Here is a 17,118-nt window from a genome sequence, read left to right as displayed (position 1 = left end):
CCCAATAAAAAAAAATAAAAATAAAAATGTTTAAGAAAACAGGGTACTAACCTGCAGGGGTTCACTTATAAGCTCTAAGCCATACAATTTTAAAGTACTATTGAAAACACTCTGCAAAATTAATACAAAGAAAGTTCTAAGAAAGTTCACAGTCAAATTACTAAACAGATAAGAAAGCATGGCACCATGAGCAAGAGCCAGTAAAACAAACAGCAGAATCATAACTGCAAAAATATTGGAATTATCAGACACAAATATAAAATAATACATATAACATGCATATTAAATATATATATATTTAACAGGTTTTTAAGAAAATCTTGAGAACATGATCAAGAAAAGGAATACGATTACAAAAAAAGATTAAAGCAGTCTTTTAAAGGAACTAAATGAAACTTCTAGAAACAAAATAAATACATGAAAATTTTAAAAACTTAATGAACATGCTACAACATGGATGAACCTTAAAGATACTATGCTAAGAGAAACAGGTCAGACACAAAAGAAAAATATTATATGATCCACCTATATCAGGTACCTAAAATAGTCAAATTCACAGAGACAGAAAGTAAAAGAGTTGCCAGTTGCTGCGGAAGTGGGAAATGGGGAATTATTGTTTTTCCATTTGTGAAGACGAAGAAAAGCTCTGGAGATGAACAGTGGTGATGGCTGCACAAAAATGTGAATGTACTTAATGCCACTGAACTAACTGGACACTTTAAAATAGTTAAAATGGTAAATTCTATATGTGTATTTTACAATAAAAAATGTATGTATAGTTAAAATAAAGTAGAAAAAAGTTCTAAAATTCAGTAAACTAGTTGAACACAGCTGAAGCAAGAAATGGCTAGCTGGAAGACACTAATGATCCAGAACACAACACAGAAAGATAAAGAAATGAAAAATATGAAAGGTTAAGAGACATGGAGGGTAGGGCAAGAATATTAACAAACTTCAAATACAAATTCCAGGTAGAAAATATGGAAGATAAAATTTGAGGAGAAAATTGGCAAGTTCTCCAAAATTGTTGAAAGACATCAATTTTCAGATTCCAAACCCTACTGCATGATAAATAAAAAGAAATCAACTTCTAGACATATCAAAATGAAAGTGTAAAGCACCAAGGACAAAGGTTCAAAAACTATTGGGAGGGCCAGCTAAGTGGCTCAGTTGGTTAAGAGTTGGCTTAACAGCACGAGCTCTGAGCAACAGGGCCGCCGGTTCGATTCCCACATGGGCCAGTGACGCTGTGCCCGAGCTGAGCTGTCACTGAGCTGCCAACAGGTGGCAGGATGGCTCAGCTGGTATAACTAGACTGCCTGTTCAGTGGTGGGCTATGCCTACCCGCAGCTAAGACTGAACTTGGCAGCTTGAGCTGAGCTGCTGCCTGGATGACTCAGCGGATAGAGTGCGCTCTTAACAACAAGGCTGCTGGTTTGACTCCCGCATGGGATGGTGGCTACGCCCACCTGCAACTAAGATTGAACACAGCACACTGAGCTTAGGGACCACGAGCTGCCGACCGGAAGCCAGGTGGCGACTGGCGCCCTCCACAACTAAGACTGAAGAACAACAACTTGGCTGATTCCCCTCCCCCAATTCCCCAATAAAATCTTTTAAATTAAAAAAAAAAAAACTGGGTTGTCTGAAAAGTCGTGACGTATTTTTCTATGTTTTTCATTGCAAAAATGCGTCATGACTTCTGACAATCCAATAGCTATAATGAAAAAACAGATACTTATAAGGGAATAACAATTACATGGATTACAGATTTTTGAACAGCAATAAAAGCCAGAAGGAAATACAACAATATTAAATAATATCAATAATGAACAAAGAAAACAATAACTGCTAGCATAGAATGCACACTTAGAAACTAACTATCTTCAGGAATGAAACTAAGATAAAGATATTTCAACCAAATAAAAAGTTTTCCAACAACAGACCCTCACTACAGAATATTCTAAAAGCTATATTTCAGGCAGAGAGAAAAATGACCTCAGATCTCATACAGGAGGTCGAGATGCAAATGGAAATGATGAGCAAAGACACTTGTAAATATACAGGCATATCAAAGCAACAGTGTTTCAAACAACAGTAACATCTAATTTGTTGGGAGACAGGGAAAACTGCATAGAATCTAATTCCCAAACTTGAAGAGAGAGGGAAATGGAATTTTTAAAAATACATTCATTAACATTAAAAAGAAAGCAAGGGAATGATTAACACAAGGGGATGATGGTTACTTAGGAAGCATGTCAGAGAACACAAGATGTGAGGAGTAAGTATAAAAAAGGTTCAAAGAGGCTGACAGTGTTCTATTTTCTAAGCTAATTACTGATACATGGTAGTACATTTTATAATTATTTAAACTGTGCACTTATTATACTGTATGCTTTTGCAATAAAAGTAAATTTTATAAATCAGCACAAGGAAAAAAATCAAATGACCAGTGATGACTCCCTGAAAAATCCAGAATACTTCACAAACCTTGGTCTTTAAAATTGAAACAATGAAAAGAGTCATTGTTTCATTCAACAAATACTTATGAAGAGCCTAATCCTTGCCTATAGCTGAGCTGAGGGATGCCATGAAGACTTCTAACCTCTCTTCATCCTGGTCTTCCTAACCCTAGAGAGCTACACTGTAGCCACCAGCCACATGTGGCTATTCACATTTAAACTAATTAAAATTAAATAAATTTTTAAAATGTATTCCTCTGTTAACACTAGATACATTTTATGTTCAGTATATAAAGGCCATTATATTGAAAAGCACACATACAGAACATTTCCATAATTGCAAAAAGTTCTATTAGACAGTGCTGCTATATTTTTATAACACTAGAAATATATTCATAACTGAATAACCTTAAATATAAAAGAACATCTTAAAATTGATTAAATCTCCTTTTAAAATCATTAAATTATTTTATTTCTGTGAAACTACAGCTCCTTAATAATATTTTTAAAAGTTTGCTGTTTGTTAAAAATATATAGAAAGTGTCAGGAATTGTTTACCATCTCCCATGCTCCACCAAAAACCATGAGAACAAAGTATTTTTTTTTAAAGAGCCAAAATTAAATAGTTAAGCCCAGTGCTACTAAATTGTAATACAAAAGCCATGTCACAGGAATACAAAAATCCACAGGATGAACACATATCATCCCTTTTTGGAGGCACCAATTTCAGTTGACAGTACTTTTAAAACACTGTTTACATACATGTAAAATGGCAAAATGCAAAATTCATATGAATTTTAAAAATAAAACCCTGTAGGCATCATGAAATGTTCCACTTATGTAACTGTAGGACCAGCTCAAACTGGTCCTATCCTGTTTCTAACAAGACCCGGAACTGCTTTATATATTAAGATATTAGGAAACCAAAGTTTAAACCTTGGATACACACTTATGAGTAACCCCCATGAACCCTTAACTGCTCCGTCCCCGCCCCCCTCCCAACAGAACCAACGGAGGACTGGGACATCAGAACCTGAATGAGGACCCTTTGTCCACGAAGATCCCTTCCTGAAACCCCTCACATCTTGTCCTGAACCCGGGATCACAGAAGACAGATTTGAGCCTAGCCTCCAGTCTCCTTGCCAGTCGGCCTCGCAATAAAAGCTTCTTTTCTCAGAACCCAAGCGCCATAGTATTGGCTTCTATCACAGGACACTTTGGGCTGTATCGTTAGACTTCTGATCATACCATTCATTTCTGCCATGAGGAGTGCTTTGTAGGAAAAATTTAAGCATTGTTAAAATAAATGAATTCTATATGAGTTTTATTTACCAGAAACAATGATATAAACAAAACTATAAAACAATAACATCCTGAATATCTAAAGCAGTGGAGGTTTCCATTTTTCTTTAAAAGTAAAGGAGAGAAGGCTTAGGCTATTTCAACCTAACATGAACATTTTGTTTTAGGCATTCTAACGTACATTTCTAAGTATTTCTATAGTACTCCCAATGTTTTAAATTACTTAAACCAAAAACACTCAAAGGAAACATTAAGCCTTAATTTAACAGTCACTTAGGCTAGGTTTGCACCTTAAACCAACCCCCACCCTACTCCCCTNCACCTCTCTCTCTCCCTCTCCCCCTCCCCCTCCCCCTCCCTCTCTCTAAGTGAACCAGGGAGTCAATAAGCTTCTCATCCAGACAACTGAATGCTATTTCTATAAACGCTTATGCTAATAATTGGTTTGTGTCCCCCAAGAGGACTTCTGTGGCTCTACTTACATAACTCATTATGCAAAGTGCTGAACTATTCTTTCTCTAGAAAGCATTCTGAATACTGGTATTTGTACAAGGTTTACTTGCTGTATTAAATAAAACAGCTTTTCTCACTCTAACTTCAAGGATCTTTCCTGCAGAAAGAGGTGAAAAGGAAAGCCAATTTCTACTACTTCACTATGTCAAAGGCGAGTTATTTATCTTGTTGGCTAATCAACAATGACTTACAGCAGCACCCCCAGTTTGCCAGTTTCCTCCTGGGAATCCGGTTGAGAAACAGCCTTAAACAAGTAATTTGGAGCAACTTGTTCGAACTCAACTGAAAACAATCTGAACTGCTTCTTGAAATGTACTGTAAATATTAATATAAAATGTGACAAAATTAAATTCAATGGTGGTGAGAATCACAATACAGCCCCTGGAGGGTAACAGAAGGGTAGAATGTGCCACAAACCTAATTTGAATATGCATAAATATGTTGGATGAGTACTTTCCCTCAATCCCTTGGTTCTATTTAAGCCAAGATTATCAGATTTCACAGAACCATAATCTTAAAAAAAAATAATAACTGAGGGATCTGCATAGAGTTGCCACCTTTTATTTTTCCAAAGACATTTCAAAAGAAAATATCAATTACTGTCACCATTATTTCATTAAAAAAAACTGTTTTATACCAAAAATGGTAAAAAGTAATTTTCAAATATTATCTTTTAAATTCAATAGATTGAGCTTTATGAAAAGGTAACTCATTCTCATTTTACTTCAGAAAAGTGAAAACTTTGTCACAGACTGACACCACTCCATAGCAAAGCATTTGGGAACCACAGGTCTAAGCAACTAACTCCCACGTGGAAAAAGCAAGCAACAGTAGGACATGCCCAAACCAAATATTAACCTATTCAATAATGAGGAAATAAGAGGCTTGGAGGGGTTTAGGGACTCTCCCAAGGTCGCAGACCAAGAATTTTGACACAGCTCTGTCTAATTCCAGAGTCAGAGTTCCTAACCATTATACTAAATTTCCTCTAATATTCTTCCAGTGCTATAAAGATCCACCCTAATCCAGTCACCTTTGTGACCAATGACAACCGAGGAATTTCCAAGACAGCTGGCGGGACTGAGAGGTGTACTCCCTGGCCATCATTCAGACTGAAGCTAAATGGAACTCCTGACCTTTGCCTCATTAATACCAGGCTCACTGCAACTAAGCCAACCAGCCCAGACAAAGCACACACAAAACCCCCTGCCTCCAACACTGACGCAGGACTCTTAAGACATTCCAAGTGCTGTGATATTGTGAAAAACATTTTCCTGAAAAACAAATTGAACGTATTAATTTCAAAAAGGAAATAAACACTTCCATGGAAACTCAGTCTAAAATTAATAAACTTGACCTCAAAAGTTATAACTCTAAGCCTCATTCTGCAAACTATTACAATCTTTTACACATTAATACAGATTTCCCCTATTTAAATATCTAAACAGAAAAACACAAAATTTTATATATCTATAGTTCTTAGTTTCCAAATTAAAATAGTTTTTATATGTGTCATTATATACATGATGCTTAAAAAGTATCTTATTCTATCCCTCTAGTATAATCAAAACATTGGAGACAAAACTACTCATGTTAATCAAAAGTACTTAGAAGAAAAATATGTAACTAAATACCATTTTCTACGAAAGACACTATCAGTAGCCAGTAGTAATACGAGGCACAAAAATTACCTTTCACTGTTTAGAGGTTCTTGATATTGAAACCAAAATTGAAAGTTATACATATAAATAAATAGAATACTGTATCAGAGATTTGCTTCTAAACCCTCACATATCATTTGCCAGCAAATGTCCAAATGAAACAACCAAACAGCTCTTAAGTAATCAAAGTCTGACAAGCTGGACCCAATGAGTCTGAAACACAATAGTTCATCCTCCCTGAAATAGGGCAATAATAGACAGCATAGTATTCTTGCTAACAAGGTCAAGAAAATTTTATTCCCAATTGGATTTTCAATGGTCAGATCTACCCCATCTGAATCTGCAATGTGAGGGAGTAATCAACAGGCTATCAATTTTTTACCTACTATATAAAATTATCTATTTAGTATCTTTTCCTTGTTTTAAACAGATGCCATCTATGAGTAAAATAAAGGTCTTTTTTTCTTTTGCCTGTAAGCTCTCCCTTCATTCGTTCATCTAGATACAGATTCAACTAGTGTATCTATTTGTATTATTGTCTCCACCCATGTTTAATATATGCCTAGCACTGCCCTCTCTCATGAACTACAAACCCACATTTCCAAAAGCCTCAGGACATTTCTAGTGTTTGGCAAGTATATAAAAAACATACTCAACATATTCAAAACTGATTTCATTATGTACTTCCTTGCCCATATTTTTAATAAAAGCATCACCATCACCATCACCCACACTTAAAATGAGTGGAGCCTTCAACTTTCACTTTCTCCAAAAGTTTCCCAACAGTCCTTCCTCCCACCCACCTACTAAATCATCCCAATGCCACTGCACTTGCGCAGTATTTACACTACAGTTGACCCCTGTGCAATGTAAGGGTTAGGGGCAACAACCCCACACACAGTCGAAAAATCTATGTGTAACTTTTAACTCCCCCAAAACTTAAGTAATAGCCTACTGTTGACTGGAGGCCTTACTGATAACATGAACAACCGATTAACATATTTTGTATATGTATTATATGCCATATTCTTACAATAAAGTAAACTAGAGAAAAGGAAATGTTATTAAGGAAACCATAAAGAAAATATATTTACAGTACTGTATGCATTTACTGAAAAAAATTCATGTATAAGTGGCCCCACTCAGTTCTAACGTGTGTTGTTCAAGGGTCAAGTCTATATTGAAAGTCAGCTTTCTACAACAAATCATTCTACACACTACACTATTAATACTTCAGTAGTTTCTCATTACCTCCCAAATGTTGAACTCCTAAATACAGCATTTAAACATATTCTAGACCCAAATTAAATTTCAAACCTCACCTCTTATTCCCCAAAATGAACCCTATATTCTAGGTAGGTAATCTGGTCCACTAACTTTTCTTTGAGTACACAATGAGCTTTGCCACCTCCACACTTGTGCTCACATCATTCCTTTTATTCAAAAAGCCTTCTTCATTCACCTACTCCCAATCCTTAAATTTTTGTCTTAGAAAAGTCTTACTCTCTGAAATGTTGAACTCAGGTTCCTAGTTTATTGGGAGGTAGCATGACGTAGTGGAAACACACAGGCTTTGGCACCAAGCAATTTGGATTCAAAATCGTACTCAGTTACCTGCTAGCCATATAGTCTCCGTGAGTTACTTAACATATGTGAGCACCAATGTCCTCATTATTAAGAAAGATGCTTATATATTGTTCTGAAGCTTAGAAAATGTATGTTAACACAACTATCAGGGAGCATGGCTCTAAGTGCTCAATAAATAATAGCTTTAGAGCTAACTTCATAAGTGTTACTACCTCCACCACTTTTCATTATTACTCTTGCTAAAAATAAATACATTTTCCTTTCCTACAACTCCAAACTTTAGGTCAAACCACTCATATGGTAAGTATTTACATATATTTGTTTATGTTGTAAATTTTTATGCAAATATCTTACATCCCTTCTCGATTTCAAATTCCTAAAGACAAAAGACTTAATCCTTGTATCCTATAAAGCCTAATCATGAAGCACACACCACCACCTCCAACTAGAAAAATGTTTTAATATGATTGAATGATACAATTCCCCTCTTCATGACTTCTGACACACAGGAGAAAATTATTGCCAAAACCTGAATCTTAGTTGTTAGGGCTGTATCTTTATTTGCTCACTATGTGGCTGCCTAATATAGCAAATGTTCAATATCTGTTGAATTGACTTGAATAACATAATTGAGAATGCACATGTTCAATATCCTTTGAACTGACCCGAACATAATAAAATTTACAATGCCTATGAATATCTGATTTTCTCCCAAGTACCTTTTTCTGCTGTTACAATTCTTGAAACATTTCCCTTCAAAACACATTAACTACGATCAGTACGAATCCATAACCATATCTCCTTTTGCTGATTCTCTCAACTCCAATATTCCAACCATATGCTCTAAACAATTAACCACTTCAAATGGCTAAGAATCTACAGTTTCTATCTAAATGTAAATTTCAGGCAACTAATCTTCCCTCCACAATCTTTTCCGGGAACCTTTTGCCTGTTGGAAGATCAACAACCTTGAAATAAATTTTCTTTTGCATGGGAGAGCTCACTGAACTTGTCACTTCAGTCTATTTTCTCTAATTCATGATATTACCTCCCCTGCCAGTGGTGGGAGGAGAATGAGGTAAGTAAATACCCAAAAAACTACAGTATAAGTCCTAATATAAGCACATGATGAGAAGTGCAGGAAAGTGTCCCTGGTTTCACAAAGGTGGTTTGTGGACACTTTACACTGCAAAAACGATGACCATCTGCTGATAGTCATAACCTGCAGTAAGTAACTGCATTCATTCCCTTATGATAACTGAAAATCACTATTAAATGTGGGAAATCTTTATTTCCTAGAAATCTTTCAGCAGTAACTTATAACCTAAAATCTGTTTACTAAAAATGCCTACCTTACTTTCTCCTCCCGGAAACTCAATGTATCCGAGGTAAACACTTTATAAGTTAAAAAAGTAATAATAAAATCACTTCTGCCCACGTGAACCTCTCTGGATCACAGCAACAGCTGTAAGAGGATAAGGACCCTCTCAGGAGTTACCTCGAACAATTTTTCTTTAAAAGTTAAGGAAAATGACAGTTTCAAATAGGAAGGTATACAAACTTCGGGAAAGAGGGGGTATAATAACTCTCCAACCCTCTGCAATCAAATCGTGCAACCGCAGGCTGAACTCATCGTGGAACTGTGACTTCAGATGGCCACAGGAATTAGGAACACAGATTAGAGAACAGCATCATTTCTTACGTCTGCAAGAAAACTTATCTGAACCACTGATTTTCTTCAAGCAAGTTGTTTGTTTTAAGAAGTGACTTCACCGAGAGCTTGAGCAAGCTTTCCAGTGAGTAAAGATCATGGGAGACGCGCTGGTGCCACACTCATCTACGTATCCAGAACCGGTACCGAGAGCAGTCCAAATCGATCCCAGGCAACCCCTAAACGCGTCTGGATGAAAAGCTTTGCAAAAGATCCCCGGCATGTACACACTCATCACCGGCCCTGGGACTTAGGAGACGACACCCTAGGGACCCGGGCTAATTACTGAGCCTAAAGACAGATCCAGAGAACGCGAATCGGGAATTGGAGCTCAAGATTGGGTCCGGTGTCCAGGTTCCCAGCCACAGGTCGGACACAGAAAACCAAATCCGGGAGGCAGCGCAAAGATTTGGGGGAGCAGAAAAGAGGGGATCGGATGGACCGCGGCCCAGCCCATCCCCACTCTCGAGTCCCAACAGCAACAACAGCTCCGGGAACCCCCCTCCCCGGCTCCGCCCCGCCCACCCCACGGCGCCGCCGCCCGCTCCTTCCCGCCCCGCGGGTTCGGCAAAGACCGCGGCGGTCGACAACCCGCTTCCCCGAACCGCGACAGCCCAGCCCGCAGCCCGGAGCGGGTAGCGGGGGCCCGAAAGCGCCAGCTCCGATGCGGCCAGCAGCCGTCCCGGTCCGCTCCCCAGGCCACTCACCATCGGCCCGCGCGCTGGGAGGGGTCAGGGCGCAGGTCGCTGGGCGCGGACCCCCGGGCTCCGATCCGCGTAGGAGCCCCTACTTGGAGCTGATGGAGCTTCTGCGGCTGTGCCTACAAGGCCTCTCTCCAGCCCGAACCTTGAAAAAGTACTTCCGGGGGAGCGGGGGAGGGAAGGGTTTTGGCACCGGAACTGCTCGCGGGCTCGGGCTGCTAGGACCGCCCAGGCGGGGCGGGGCGGGGCCTCCCCTGCGGGCCGCCCGCAAGTCCGCCCCGGACCGGTCAATCAACCTTTCTGCCTCACCGACCCTCGGTTCCCCTGGCTACCGCTGCTTTGCGTGTTGTTCCGTTTCAGACAAGCAAACCGAGGCCCGGAGAATTTAGGTACCAGGGGTCCAGCGCAAACACCCTGCCTCCCGTCTCTCTCCAGTATTCTCTCCACTCCCATCTGCCTCCTTTAAAAATAAAAGTTAACATTTACTGAACGCTTACTACGTGGTAGGTAGGCACCGTATTAAGTGCTTGAGGTGCTTCACTCAGTTAATCGTCCCCAAGCCCCTTGAGATTGGTGCTATTAATGTACATCTTGAAAAAGGGGAAACCTGTCAAAAACACCAAACCACATACCACAAACGTTGGCTCTTGATTTTAACTGGTGGTGTGTGTATAAATCTCATCTACCCCTAACAAGATTTTTTAATTCTCTAAGTACAGGGATCAAATTATGTCCCTGCAGTCCATCATCACTTGGAATTTCAATGGAGACCAAGAGCTAGGGGCTCTGGAATCTTATTACCTGGATCCTGTTATCTGTTACTTACTTTTTCTTTCTCACCCTGAGCAAGTTGCTTTACCTTTCTAAGCCTCGGTTTCATCATTTGTAATATATTTGGTGTGTGTGTGTGTGTGTGTGTGTGTGTGTGTGTGTGTGTGTGTGTGTGCGTGCGCGCGCGCGTAAACATATATACCGGTGATCTCTGGATTGTTGTAGGAATTTAAAATGAAAATGCACGATAAACACTTCAGTGTACCTAGTACCAACGTAGGACTGGGTAAAAATCAATGCTCATACCTCATTATCACTAAAAACAATTTTTCTTCCAGTGGAGTTACTCTAGCAGGGGGTAATTTGAAAAACTGTGGATTAGCAATAGGCAATAGAAAAGGTTAGTTAAGGAAATAAAGGAAGAGTAGAGGTTTTTTGCATTGGGAAAAATGAAGATAGGTGGTGAGCCAAAGAATGTCCTGAGGCCAGCCTGGATACTTGTAAGGCTGTAAGTCAAGATGGTAAAAGGACCCACAGAGTCAGCTGCCAGGCAGGGAAAGAAAGGGGGAGGGGGGAATTCCTTAGCCACAAACTCAGGAAGGCATCAAACTTCTGAGGTAGATTCTGTATCTCAGGCCAGATACAGTAGACTCCGTGAAAACGTATTTACAAGCATTTCTGAAAACGGGGGGGAACAAGATTTTTAAGTTTTTTCTACTTAGAAAGGCAGGGGCAATGGAAATGTTCAGAACCCATTATTCCAAATTTAAGAATGCAAACAGTGCCTCTGCTGTTGGCTTTATTTACAGCTCTATCTTGTCAATTTTTGTGAACGCAGAAGTGTTTGTAAATACTTCCCTAATATCCCAATTTAAGCAGTCTCTCGTACCTTAGAGTGTGAAGGAGTAAAATACAGGGTCTGGGTGGGCAGGACTCACTAACTTCTCTTTCCACCAAGGGTTTAGAGGGAGAGGGAGAGGAATCCTGAATCTCAGACATTATCAGGCTCCCTGAGAGAGGCAGAAGTGCTAAATGTTTGTCATTGAGCCTGGTCATCTAACTAGTAAATGGTGCAGCCAGGAACTCAAGGATGGGTCTGTCTCCTCAGATGCTTTTCACCACTATGCCAGTGTTTCTCAAACTTTAGAGTGCATCAAAATTACCTGGAGGTCTTGGTAAACCACAGATTGCAGGGCCCCACCCCCAGAATTATACTTTACCATACTAGTGCTTCTCTGAGGTCTAGTCTCTGGACTAGCAGCATCCACATCAACTGTGAACTTGTTACAAATGCAAATTATTAGGCCCCACTCCAGACCTTGTGAATCAGAAACTCTGGGACGGGGCCCAGAAATCCGTGTTTTCATAGGCCTTCCAGGTGATTCTGGTACATTCTCAAGTTTTAGAACCACTGCATTCTACCATCTTATCTTCCACATATTCCTCTTTTTTTCCTAATTTCCCCCAGCAGGAATAACCCTACTGAAACAAATGTTTTTCCGTTGAATTAAATGACGTATTGAAGCATTTGTATTCATGTTTTGCTCTCAGTGGGAGATGAGGCTAGAAAAAAAATTAGTATTAATGTAGGATTCTTTTTTTTTTATTACTTCAAATTTGTAGTAAAATTTACCTAGATAATGTTAGATTGGGGGTAGAACTAATCTCTTTTGAGAACTACTCTGTGCCAGGGCTTTCACATGCATTTTCTAAATTAATCTTCACTACTGTGAAGTTTTATGGTCTTATTTTTACAAAACAGAAAAACGGAGACTTAGATGAAGTAATTGACTTAAGGCCACATTCTTATTAAGGGCCAGAAATCAGGATTATTCAAACAAAGATCCCTGTAATTCCAAAACTCATGATCTTTCCATTTCGTGGCAGGAGCTTGGAAAACCAAAATCCAGTGTGGGCTCTGTCACCCCAACTATGCAACATTGAGTAAGTGATGTCATTTCTGTTTCAATTTCTCCATCTATAAATAATGTTATCATAAGTCTGCCCCTCCCACACTGGAATGTTAGAACAAATGAGGAAATAAAAGTATAAGCGCTTTGGGCTTTTTGAAGAAAAACAGTAAAAACGCAAGTTATTATAGTATTTTATGTTTAGCCAAGTGTTGCTAGGTGAGCTCACGTGTTGAACCTTTCCTGGTTATCTCCTAATTCATACACAAGGGGTTCAAAGGCTATATTTGATGCCAAAGAAAAAGTTGTTTGACTTCATTTGTCAGTATCTCCTGGGGGTTAGAGAAAATGACAGAGGATTTTATGTGTCTCTTTTCAAAATTATGGGGAATTTCTCACCAGGTTCATGGGTTCCATCCAAGTTGTTGCCAAGTTGCTGGCTCATCCTCCTCCTAGAGATGTTTTCTCCAAACCCTTTTCTTCTCCCCATTACAGGCACCCCTCCACCTTCCAGCCTCTGTCCACTAGGTGAAGACTTAAAATGCCTCTTACTTTGTCATGTGGAAGGATTTAGCTCAATCCTCCTCTCAGGCCAGACTTCAGGCCTACGTCTATTGACAGGTTCAACTGGGTTGCACAATTCCAGGAGGTATCATTCTCAATGACTACAACCTGAGTGGTGCTCAAAGGGGTGCCAATTGCACAGGCCCCAATAGGAGTTGTTCCCCTGGCACTGTGCAAGGCTGTGGCCCAGTCTCTGCATAGCTCCCACCCCCAAAATCCATTAAGGTGTTTTGTTAAACAAAAGAACCATCTACTTGGGTGTCCACAATTTGCCAAACTTTCAAATAATGAGGTTCTTTGTTTTTTTGTTTTATTGAAAGTGGGCCTGATCAAATACTTAAGCCACCAGGCTCACGCCCTGGGTTCCACACTGCAATGGCATTTTACACTCTGTCCTGTGACATTATTACCTATCTCTCCACTAGGCTTGTGAGTTTCTTGAGGACTGTCTTATATTGTCTTCCTCACCTTGTATTTGTGCCTTGGCACAAGTGCTTGAAAAGCATTTGCTGATATGAATAACAGCACAATGCACTTGTGTGTAGGTACTGGTATAATTGGCAGAGAAATGTATTTCTTTGTACCAAGGAATACATTGAGCCAAAAAAATTTAAATTGAGACATGTCACATTAAAAAAAATAATCCTAGTTTCTGGGGTCTCTTGAAAATTTAGACACCGGCAGACTGGGCGTCCATCCTACAAGTCATCAGTATCTTCAGCTCAGATGCAGCAGATTTGCTCAGGTAGTAGAGTGAGTTGGACTCATTCACATGTGAAATCTTCTTGGTAGGCACTGAGTTTGGAGCCACTGGGGTGTGGGATCATATGGATGTTTTAGAGAAATAAGTATAAAATTCTGCTTTATACATTTTACATTGTGCTGATAACTATTTATTCCAATGTATTTTGAGGTAATTTTAAATTGTTTTTCTGGGATAGAAAATTGTGGGGTACCATGTTGTACCATTTCTAAACAAGCCAGACAAGTGCAGACATCAAATTATAAATATCATTATCACCGCCATTTTAATGGAGTACTAGCTAATGTTATTTGTCACTTGTCTTGGAAATAGAAAAGACAGATAACAGCAAATACTTGAATAAGTTAAATTTCATAATAACTAACTTCATGGAGTGTGATCCTCTTTTTTTTTCTTTCCCCTTCTGGATTGTGAAACATAGCACAGCTAGTTCAGGTAACTAGCAAGTAATGGAGCCAGGGTTAGAATCCAGGCAGTCTGCCTCCACAGACATGGTCTTAACCACTAAATTAATATTTATTGAGCCTTTCCCATGTGCTATGGTCATGACTGCCTCTCAACTAAAAGTGACAACCAGGTTTATGGACGAGTGCATGTATTTCTTCCAGGCCTTTTATAGGGTGCTGTAATAAACCCACAGAGGTCCTTCTCATCTCTCTCCTTCTCCCACCCCAAGTCATATTGACATGTTTATAATCTTCAGTTTTGAAGTATACAAACTACCAGACATCTAAGACTTCCTTTAATTCCAGTATAATTCTTGCATAAAGTTTGTTTTTATTGCACGTTATGAAGAGTCCCATGCATGTGGTGAACAAAAGGCATCATTTAAAAACAACGGAAGCAATTTGAAGCAATGTAATATTGACACTGAAAACCAATATCTGTAGTCAAATTGTGCTTGTGTGGAGAAATGGGAGACAGCAAGGATGAATTTGAGCAAAAATGTCACATTGACATGAATGAAGTAAACGCTCCAAAATAGAGACCCTAAAAGGAAGTGGTCATCAATTTTTAGTATATTTTACATTTAGTTTGTAATGAAATATTGAGGAAAAATATTGGAACTGACCCCTTCCTTGAAAAGGTTTAAAGAATTAAATTTCTGTTGTTCAGAATGAGTCGTTTATGGAGTGTCAGGAATGTAAGAGGTTGCATTCCACCTTCACTCTTCCTTATGAAGATGTGGCTCAGCTTACTCTGCCTCAGTTTCTCTTTCTGCAAAATATGCATGATAAGTGTATCTTTATATCATAGAGATGTTGTGAGTCATAGCTAATAAATGATTTTAAAGCGCTGTTCTTTGAAGTATAAAGCACTGCATAATTACTAAATGCTATAATAATCATCCTCGTAATAATAGTAATTTTCAACCAACACATCAACCAGACCCAGATGCCTTTAGTCAGCTCCCAATTAGACAAAAGTGTATATGCCAACTATGAAATAAAGTAAAACTCTCAAACCACAGACTGGTTCCACTCCCTCCTTCTTTCCGAGGCAGAATATGAACTCAGTCTGCCAGAGAGCCATCTCAGTGCCATCATTTGCTAGCGGTGTGACCTCGTTTGCTCAACATAGTCAACTTTCCAGCCTCTATGTCCTCAACTGTAAAATGACAGTAATCATAATTCCACCTCGCAGGATTGCTGCGTTAGTACACACAGAGCTCTGTACCAGTGCCTGGCAGACTGTAAGAGCTCATTCAATGTTAGTGGTGATGATGCCTAGCAGCAATATCTGGAAAATAACTAATAGTGGGCAGCTATCTAACCATGTCATTGGATAACAGAGGAAGAAAAATCAACATATTCAATTTGGAGGATGATTTGAGCCCCTCTCTAGATTACATCAACATTTATCAAATATAAGCACTTTAATATTAAACTTTGATAGAAAGAGAAAAGGTGAAGAATTTTACTTTCCCGGTGTGTTTACTTATTTGTTTGTTTGTTTTTAATAATTGTGCATGAAATAAATGACTACATTTTGGTTATAGATGATTAGGGAAAAATATAAAATAAAATGGAGAAGCACAATGCTCCCCATTCCCCGGCCCACTGCTCTCCACAGGTGTAACCACTGTTAATGATTTGGTATGTTTCTTTCCAGACCTGTTTCTGTGCATTTACCTTCACATAAATGAAACAGAATTCCCTAATAGGCAGAGGAAGTTTGTACTTAAGACACCAGCAAAACAGGACCGAAAAGAAATTTTTATAGTTTGATGTTTTTACAAATGCATAGACACACACACACAAAAAAATAAAAAATCAGAATTTTTGGGAGCTGCCTTATACTTATTTAATTTTAACATGGTTTTAATCTTAAGGTAAACAATTGGATATTATTCATATGCACCATAAGCTACTCAGTGCTTAGGACCTTTCTGAAGATCTTAATCCAAGATTGCATTATAAGTATATACCTATACACCCATATATTTTAGAACATAAATATAATCATTGTTTTGTAACTTGCTTTATTTGTGATTTTAAACACTAATATTTACTTAGCGGCAATCAAATAAGAAGGAACTTGCACCATTTTACTCCACCAAGAGCTATCCCTTGTATAAGGATCCTATTGGAACAATTTGAGTTTCAAATGCTTTCTTTCTTCATAAAGCAAATTTCATTTCCATCACATTTTCAAGCCAATGTAATACAATCCTTTTTTAATCTCCACAGAGTGTATGATGGAGAGAAATCCTGCCGACCAGGAGCTTTCTAAATGGTGACTATGGAGAGATGCCAAGGAAATTGAATGGTGCCAAATGCAAAATCCTCAAGTTGCTCTCCAAACCAACAGAAATTCATTTGGGAGCTAGATTTCACTGAGGCAGGAAGTATTTCACCTACAAAGATAGAGCACATGTGGAGATTATATTTGGGACCAGGTAATAAGGAAGAAAAGCAAAGCTACATTGTATTTTAGGAGACAGTAAAAAGAGAATATTCCCTAACAAGAAGACCAATGACCTTTTGTGAAGGAAGAAAGAATGCTTAAGCAATAGTTTGTAACTACATGTATTTAAATGTTTCCCTTATAGTAAATAGCTGCTGAAATTTTATTCTTTCAATAAGCTCAATGCACCTAGAATATACAAGCATATATGTACAGAGAAAGATCCAGAGTTACCCCATATATATATATATATATATATATATATA

At 38.7% G+C, this 17,118-nt stretch overlaps 1 protein-coding gene and 1 long non-coding RNA gene across 5 annotated transcripts in view; one reads left to right on the top strand and one right to left on the bottom strand.

Annotated features, from left to right (window-relative positions):
• Positions 1-10,073, bottom strand: part of FRS2 (fibroblast growth factor receptor substrate 2) — a 108,278-nt gene extending 98,205 nt beyond the window's left edge. For all 3 annotated transcript variants that reach the window (XM_019640550.1, XM_019640549.1, XM_019640551.1), the window contains exon 1: positions 9,944-10,073. The gene's annotated coding sequence lies outside the window, so the exon portion shown is untranslated. The remainder of the gene's footprint in view (positions 1-9,943) is intronic.
• Positions 10,074-10,192: 119 nt separating this feature from the next.
• Positions 10,193-17,118, top strand: part of LOC109381690 (uncharacterized) — a 15,816-nt gene continuing 8,890 nt past the window's right edge. Inside the window, exons 1-3 of one of the 2 annotated variants that reach the window (XR_002123798.1) lie at positions 10,193-10,326; positions 12,596-12,652; positions 16,636-16,844. This is a non-coding gene — a long non-coding RNA (uncharacterized LOC109381690). Of the gene's footprint in view, positions 10,327-12,595; positions 12,653-16,635; positions 17,075-17,118 lie in introns of those variants that run through there. The other variant, XR_002123797.1, reaches the window with a different exon arrangement.

This window comes from Hipposideros armiger, unplaced genomic scaffold (assembly GCF_001890085.2).
Source record: "Hipposideros armiger isolate ML-2016 unplaced genomic scaffold, ASM189008v1 scaffold_51, whole genome shotgun sequence".
Classification (NCBI taxonomy): Eukaryota; Metazoa; Chordata; class Mammalia; order Chiroptera; family Hipposideridae; genus Hipposideros; species Hipposideros armiger.
This window is presented reverse-complemented; position numbering and strand designations above follow the sequence as displayed.